Below are 6,898 nucleotides of genomic sequence, written 5' to 3'. Positions count from 1 at the left end.
TTCATTTGGAAGCGAGCAGAGGGGGGGCGGGGAGAGCCCTGCCAGCCCGCGGGTGCGCTCCGAGCCTCCGCCCGGCGGTGCCCACCCCGGAGCCACCAGCCCGAGTGGGGGGAGCCGGTGCCACCCGGACCAGGCCTCCCTCCCCCATCCTCTCCCAGGGACGCGGGCTCTGCCAAGGCTCGCAGGGGAGTGGGAGCCGCCACCCCCAAATGAGGCCCTGCATGTGGAAGCCAGCTGGCGGGAAGTGGGGGTCAGCAGGGGAGCCGCAGGCCCCAGACTGGCAGCCACGAGGTCCTTCCCTGTGTCCTTCCGGCCCCCACGGGAGAGGAGTGGCAGGCGCGGAAAGAGAAGTTCGCGGCGGTGGTGTCTGGGATGGTTCGGGGACTGAGGAGGGCGGGAGAGGAGGTCTGCCGTCCCCTGTCCCTGCCGGCACTTGGGATCAGACACAGTTGTGTTCAGAGGCAGAATGACAGCGCCACAAAGGAGTTTCCGGTAAATGCAGGTTTGGGGTTGCTTGTTGTCTTTGTAAGAAACACGTTAATGCCTCTTAACCGGATCCTGACTTGTGACCAGGTTCTGCTGTCCAGCCAGTGAGTGGTGGTGCCGTCCGCGTGAGCCACCCTCCAGCGTGCTGGCCGCGTCTCTGGAAAAGGACGCCAGTGACAAACGTGGTTGCTGACAGAGCAGGCTTTGTCCAGGGCGGCCGGGAGGCTGCGTGCCAGGCGTAGGGGAGACTCAAAGTGGGATCGTTGCTTCCTCACAACGTGGGCATGCTCGGCTGTCCTCCAGAAGCCCAGGTGTGGGTGTGTGAGGGCACCGTGTCTACCCGCTCGCTTCTGCACACGGGGCCACCGCACAGCCCAGCCAGGCTGTGCCCTGACCTGCCGGCCTCTCCGCGTTCCTCAGGAGACGGGGTGGTGAAAGGGTTAATCGAGAGCCCCCCTTGCATTTACACCTCCTCTCCAAACAGCATGAATTAATGAAAAGATGTAAGCACTCAGATCTTTGCTGGCAAGAATGCTTGTTGAAATAATCAATTAACCTTGGAAGATCCAATTGACAGGGCTTAAGTGCAAAGTTATTTAAGATGCCAGATTATCTAGCCAGATGATTGCATTCGCTGCGACGCAAGAAGGCGGCAAGAATGCTTCTGAGAAATTTCAAGGCTCCAGAAAGATTTAACGTTATTTCCCCACAGAATTAATCTGCCCATTAGAACATGCTTTAACCTCTCACAAGTAATATCCTGGGATGACTTTAATTTACCTTCTTCCTTCTTTGATATGGTGAAAAATGACCCCAAGACAGCAAACATATAGATCCGTTTCACACTTTGGCTTTCCTTTCTTTTAAAATTGTTTTTGAAATGAACGAAATCTCAATCTATATCCACCTTTATTTTAATCCAGAGATTCTAAATCCACGGACGCACCCGCTGGATGTCCCTCACTCGGCAGGATGCGATGCTGACTGTCATCGAATAGAGACGAGAGCGTCTCACTCAGGCAGTGCCTCTGTGATGAAACTCTCATCGTACGAGCCCCGCACGCGGCCTTGGGGTGGGGGGCCCTCAGCACGTGGCATCAGCGGGTACGTGTGACATGTGACCGACCGTGGCCAAGTAGTGCCGGGGACGTCAGCTCTGCAGGGCAAGGGGCAAAGGTGGTTTCCTTTTGGATTTGTCCTGCTAAGCGATACGAGATGAGCGGTTGGTTGTGCACGGATCGTGACTTACTCCACGCTAAGGAGCCATTCACAAGATGCGAGTGTTGCTATAATTTGGAGGAGTCGCTGCAGAAGCGAGCGTAATTCCGACTCTGCGTTCCCCGACCCTGGCTAGCTCCATGACAGTTTTTGTTTCCTATGAAAGCAGCCTGCTTATTGGTAATTCCTTTAAATAAAGGAATTATTTTCCCAAGCAATTTGTTTTGATTGTGCTACGTTCTAGTTCGGCCTCCTCTGCTGCGATGAAAGAAAAAGAGCTAATCTGGCTGGTTTACGATCTTGCTGCAAATAAAAGACAAGTGGAAAATGAAATTTTCGAAAAGCTAAACTCCTAATTTTTGTGACAAAATGTGAATGAAAATGATGAACTTATTCATAAGAGATGGGAATTTTGAAATGAATGATTTACGGGTATAAGCATTAAATATATTAATTTAGGACGGAGGCAGCAGATGTAAATGTTATTCGGTGGCCGAGTGCAAAGGACGAGGTGTAGACAGTGCGCGTAGTCACGCTGTTTGGGGGAGCGTGAATCCAAGAGCCCAGGGAATGAAAAGAACCGGTGGGTGGTGGGGCTGGTGCAACACAGCTGAGTGTTTGTGTCCATCTTGACGGCCCCGAGTTCGTGAACGCACCCATGAACTACACTTTGAGCCCTACGGGGCTCAGCGGCTTGGCATTCTTTAAGAGTACGTGACTAGCTGTAACTCTGGACATCAGTCTCCACATTATTGACGTTGGGGGTCCGATCATTCTTTGCTCTGGAGGTGGAGTGCCTTACAGGATGTTCAGCAGTATCCCTATCCTCTACCCACTAGATGCCGGGAGCACCTCCCTGGCCCCACGGTTGGGACAATCAGGTTACCTCCAGATGTTAGCAAATCTCTTAGTCCCTAAGAGAAAAATAGCCCCCAACCAGGAAGCCCTGCTGTAACCTGACGGCCCACGGCCCCGTGAACCTTGTGCTCAGGCCTCGGCAGAGACAGGGGTGCCTCGAGGCTAAGGACACATAAGGCTCAGGACCCCTCACTTCCACAGGCCCTTAGAAGGCTCCATACCTAATTTTGTATTTATAACTCAAAGTTTGCAATTTTTCACATCTTTATTAAAGAAGACACCCCAAGTTCAAAAACTTTAGGCTCCATAAAACCTGGGCCTGCGCCTAGGTCTCAGTTGATAGTAATCAACTTATTTTATAGAACCCAAATCTGTTCAAAATGGCCTCCTACTTCTTTTCATATTGGTCAGTTTGTTTGTCCCTTCAGTTAATGAGAGTGTCCCCATCCGAACTCAATATCCCCGGCCTCGTGGAGCCTGATGAGGTTTTGAGCAAAACAATTCAGGCTCCCCTGACATGCTCCACCCCCTCGTGCTTGGAGAAAACTTTCACAATCGAGGAAGCCACAGGCCCCTGTTTTCATCGCCTGAGGATTCCACACAAATGTAGGTCACCAACTAAAAGTTCTAATGATTTTTCATAAAAATGCTTTCAGATGAAAAATTCCTTGAGGAATAATCCCAGTCCTGGCCAACATCTTCTCGATTCTTAAAACATAGTGAGGGAAATGAGTTGCAGAGACTTTCAGTGTGTATTTCCTACTGAAACCCTCTCTTGGAGAAGTTAGAGCTCTGGAATAATCAGGTGGATGGCAGGCCTATATAAAAATGACTCACTCCAACTCTCTGACTGTGTACTCACTCTTAAACCCTTAAAGACTTCTTGATTGTTCACTAAAATCAAACCTGGCATAGATGAATGGATAGAGGGATGGATGGAGAGGTGGATGGATGGGTAGATGGATGGATGGACGGATGGACGGATAGATGATGGATGGATGGATGGTTGGATGGACGGAGAGATAGATAATGGCTGGGTGATGGATAGATGGATGGATGATGGATCAATGAAGAGATGGATAGATGGATGGGTGGATAAAAGAATAGATAAAGAAAAAAAAAGAATAAAGAGATTGCTTTTTCCATTTTATTTCTCCTAAAAGGGAACCCAAGAAGTTGTTATCAATGGGCAACATTGGCAGAACTGGGAATTTGGGGGAGATTATGGGAGCTGTGAGGGGTTTTCACTTTTCATTCTGTACTTTTCTTTAATGTTTGCATTTCTTTGTAGTGTATGAATTATTATTATGTGGGTGGGGTTATCTGGTTGGTGGAATCACGAATGGGTTGTTTGTTTTCTTATGTATATATTTCAATATTTTTAATGACTGAACTTTGAGTGATGAACCCATCGGGGAGCCTCCTGATGTATGGTTTACACATTTTCACCTCATTTTTGCTAAATGTAGCAGACTCTCGCAGTTACTTCTTAATCTTCTCATATTTCTCATATCATTTCAAGCCGCCTCATATCCTTCGCTGAATGAGGCAGTAAAGAAATAAATATCTATGAAATATATAAAATGATATTGTCGGACCTCAGGCAAGGATACAGAATAAAGCAACATAAACGTTTTTACTTACCGTGCCCCCAGGCGGCCCCTCTACCTGAAAAGAGCAGTCATCCCTTTCTGACTGCACCCCGGACCACCAGGATTTCCACAGAGAGCTCAGCTGCTCTTTAGCTGTTCCCTGTTAGCCTGGGGCACCTCCATGTGTGTGGGAAGGGAGGGTGGGAGTCCTCCCACTCTGCGTTCAGCCACGGAGCCCCTCCTGCCTCCCAAGCTCCTTGCCCTTGACTTGTCCTGCCATGTCCACCTGTGTGCTTCCTGCCAAGTGGGCTGGAGACAGCAGCCAGGCTTCTGCAGCTGATCCCAGTCTACCCAGGGCCTGGGGCACGGTCTGCCACAGAGAGAAGTGCTCCATGGAGGAAGGAAGGGTGAGATTCAACAAGTACGGGTCTTCCTTCTCCTCTTCACGAATTAGAGCTGCCTGAGCTAGAAGTGGTCCCTCCTTTACTGAAATGATCTTTTCTTCCATGAAATTGTAGTCAGAAAGACACTTCTTACCACCGCCTTCGGTAGCTGCCTCCTCCAATCTGGATCACAGAGCAACTGTTCAACCTGAGAAACCCCTTGAAAAGGCCGTGTTCTACTTCTGTTGCAGATGGGCACGCGTATCTGTATGGTAAAAGCTGGTTGATGCCCCGTCTCTGGACCATTCACCGACTGTGGGTCCGTGGTCATTCTGGGCCATTCGCCGACTGTGGCTGTGTGGTCGTGGACGCTGATTTTGCAGCTCCACTACACTTTGGTGGCCCTGCTCTGGAGGACTGCCCTCTGCAAGTCCCTCATTATTTCTGATCTGGCTGGAAAGCTGCAGAACGGCCCTGGGCCACTGAGGGACGCCAGTTCTTGGCTCAGGATGCTGGCCAAGCTCAGCAGCCTCCCTGTGCCAAAAGGCCCCAGGAACTCCCTTCGCCTCCCTTCACACCTCACCAAACCTAAGACACTCTCAGGGTCCACTTTGTCACTCGGTCCCAAAGCAGCATGACTGCCTGGTCTCAGCCAGCCCAGCCCTGGAGATAGTGTCTGCGGCCTCCGGAGGGCCAGTAGACCTGCGGACAGCCTTCTCTCTCCACTTCCAGTCTCTCCTGCCTCGGCCTCAAGCCACGCCCCCAGACAGGGCCACACCCCTCGCAGGAGCAGTCCCTGGACTTCGAGTTGGGGGAGGTGGACAGACGGAGGCAGCAGCACCCTGCCAGGCTCCGGGTTGTCATTATAGCTACACGTGGAGCCACGATGCCCTGAGCCGGCCTGTAGCCAGCGGGGCTGGACCCTAGACACCCCGCACCCTGACGTGGGGTGGTGTATTCTCCCGAATGCGCATCTCCCCAGGCAGATGCCGAGACGCCGGGGTGTGGGGACAGCACAGCCCCCCTGGGCAGGTCCAAACAACTGGCCGTTCACACAGAAACTCAGCCGTCTGCTCCGGGAGATACCTGAACTAGGAGCAGAAAGCGAAAGGCGTCCTCAGGGTGAAATGCATGTGCCTCTATCTGGGGAGACTGCAGGTTCTCACGGCCAGCCCACCCCCTGGCCACGGTCCTCGGTTCCGAGATTGCGCTCGGTGATCACCTGCTTTTACCTCCTAAGTATGGAACTTGAAGTGCTAGCCTCTCCCTCAACAAGACCCTACTCAAAGGTTTTCTCTGGAAGGATGGCTTTAACGTCACAGCCAAGAGAAAACAAGAACGAAGACTGAGCTCAGTTTTTGTCCCATCCCCAAGGGTGACACGGCTCAGTGTGGTCCCACCCCCAAGAGTGACACGGCTTCCTTGCTTCCCCCAAAATTGTAGATAGGGGCTCGGCACAGATGGAAGGGTCTTCTCTCTTCTGCTGGTGCCCTCGGGCGCCTCTGGCAACAGTGGGGGGCCCAAAGTGGGGGCGGGGCTGATTCTCTGCACTGAGATCAGGGCCTGTGAACCCAGCACGATTTCTACTCACTGGGCTGTTGTTAGACAAAACCGCCCCCCCCCCCCCCGCAAACCTTGCAGAAACCTGTGCGTCTTGCCTCATGCTCTTTTGAAGGTAAAGCTTCAAGCCAGCTAACCTCTGAATTTTTCATAGTATCTTTTGAAAATCAGTTAAAAACACGATTTCACTTATATGTGGGATTTAAGAAACACAACCGATGAACACGGGAAGGGGGAAGGAAACATAAGATAAAAACAGAGAGGGAGACAACTCATAAGAGACCCTTATATAACGAGAACAAACTGAGGGTTGCTGGAGGGGCGGGGATGGGCTAGATGGGTGACGGGCACTGAGGAGGGCACCTGTTGGCATGAGCCCTGGGTGTCGTATGGAAGTGATCAATCACTGTGTTCTGCTCCTGAAGCCAAGACTACACTGTATGTTAGCTAAATTGGGTTTAAATAAATAATTTTTTTTAAATCCCCTTAAAAACTGGTTTTGGTTGGGTTAGCCAAACTCTGATTTTAAATCCTACGTGGATTATGAATCTGCAGATAAGCACTGCAGACCCAAAGCTCTCAGGCACGTCTGGGGTTTTCGAGGGAGCTCCCGGGGCGGGGTAGAGGCATGCTTACTCGCCCCGCAGCCTGGTGTCCAGAGTCACATGCTCCTGCTGCCCCGTGACACGTCAACAAACAGCACAAGCAGGGAAGTGTCTTTTCTTGCACACTCTGTGCCTCAAGTTCATTTCCTCTCAAAGCCCCATCTTGGAACCCTTGAACCCCATCACCCTAAATGCT

The 6,898-nt window shown here is 51.4% G+C and overlaps 1 long non-coding RNA gene across 1 annotated transcript; it reads left to right on the top strand.

The window, feature by feature from the left end:
- Positions 1 to 270: 270 nt before the first annotated feature.
- Positions 271 to 1,922, top strand: LOC147584608 (uncharacterized). Its single transcript, XR_015255683.1, has 2 exons — positions 271 to 492; positions 1,410 to 1,922. It is a non-coding gene; the product is annotated as an uncharacterized LOC147584608 (long non-coding RNA).
- Positions 1,923 to 6,898: the final 4,976 nt, after the last annotated feature.

This window comes from Puma concolor, chromosome A1 (genome assembly GCF_028749965.1).
Source record: "Puma concolor isolate L17-30 chromosome A1, mPumCon1.1.hap2, whole genome shotgun sequence".
NCBI lineage: Eukaryota > Metazoa > Chordata > Mammalia > Carnivora > Felidae > Puma > Puma concolor.
The sequence above is the reverse complement of the archived record's forward strand: the minus strand, read 5'-3'. Positions and strand labels throughout refer to the sequence as shown.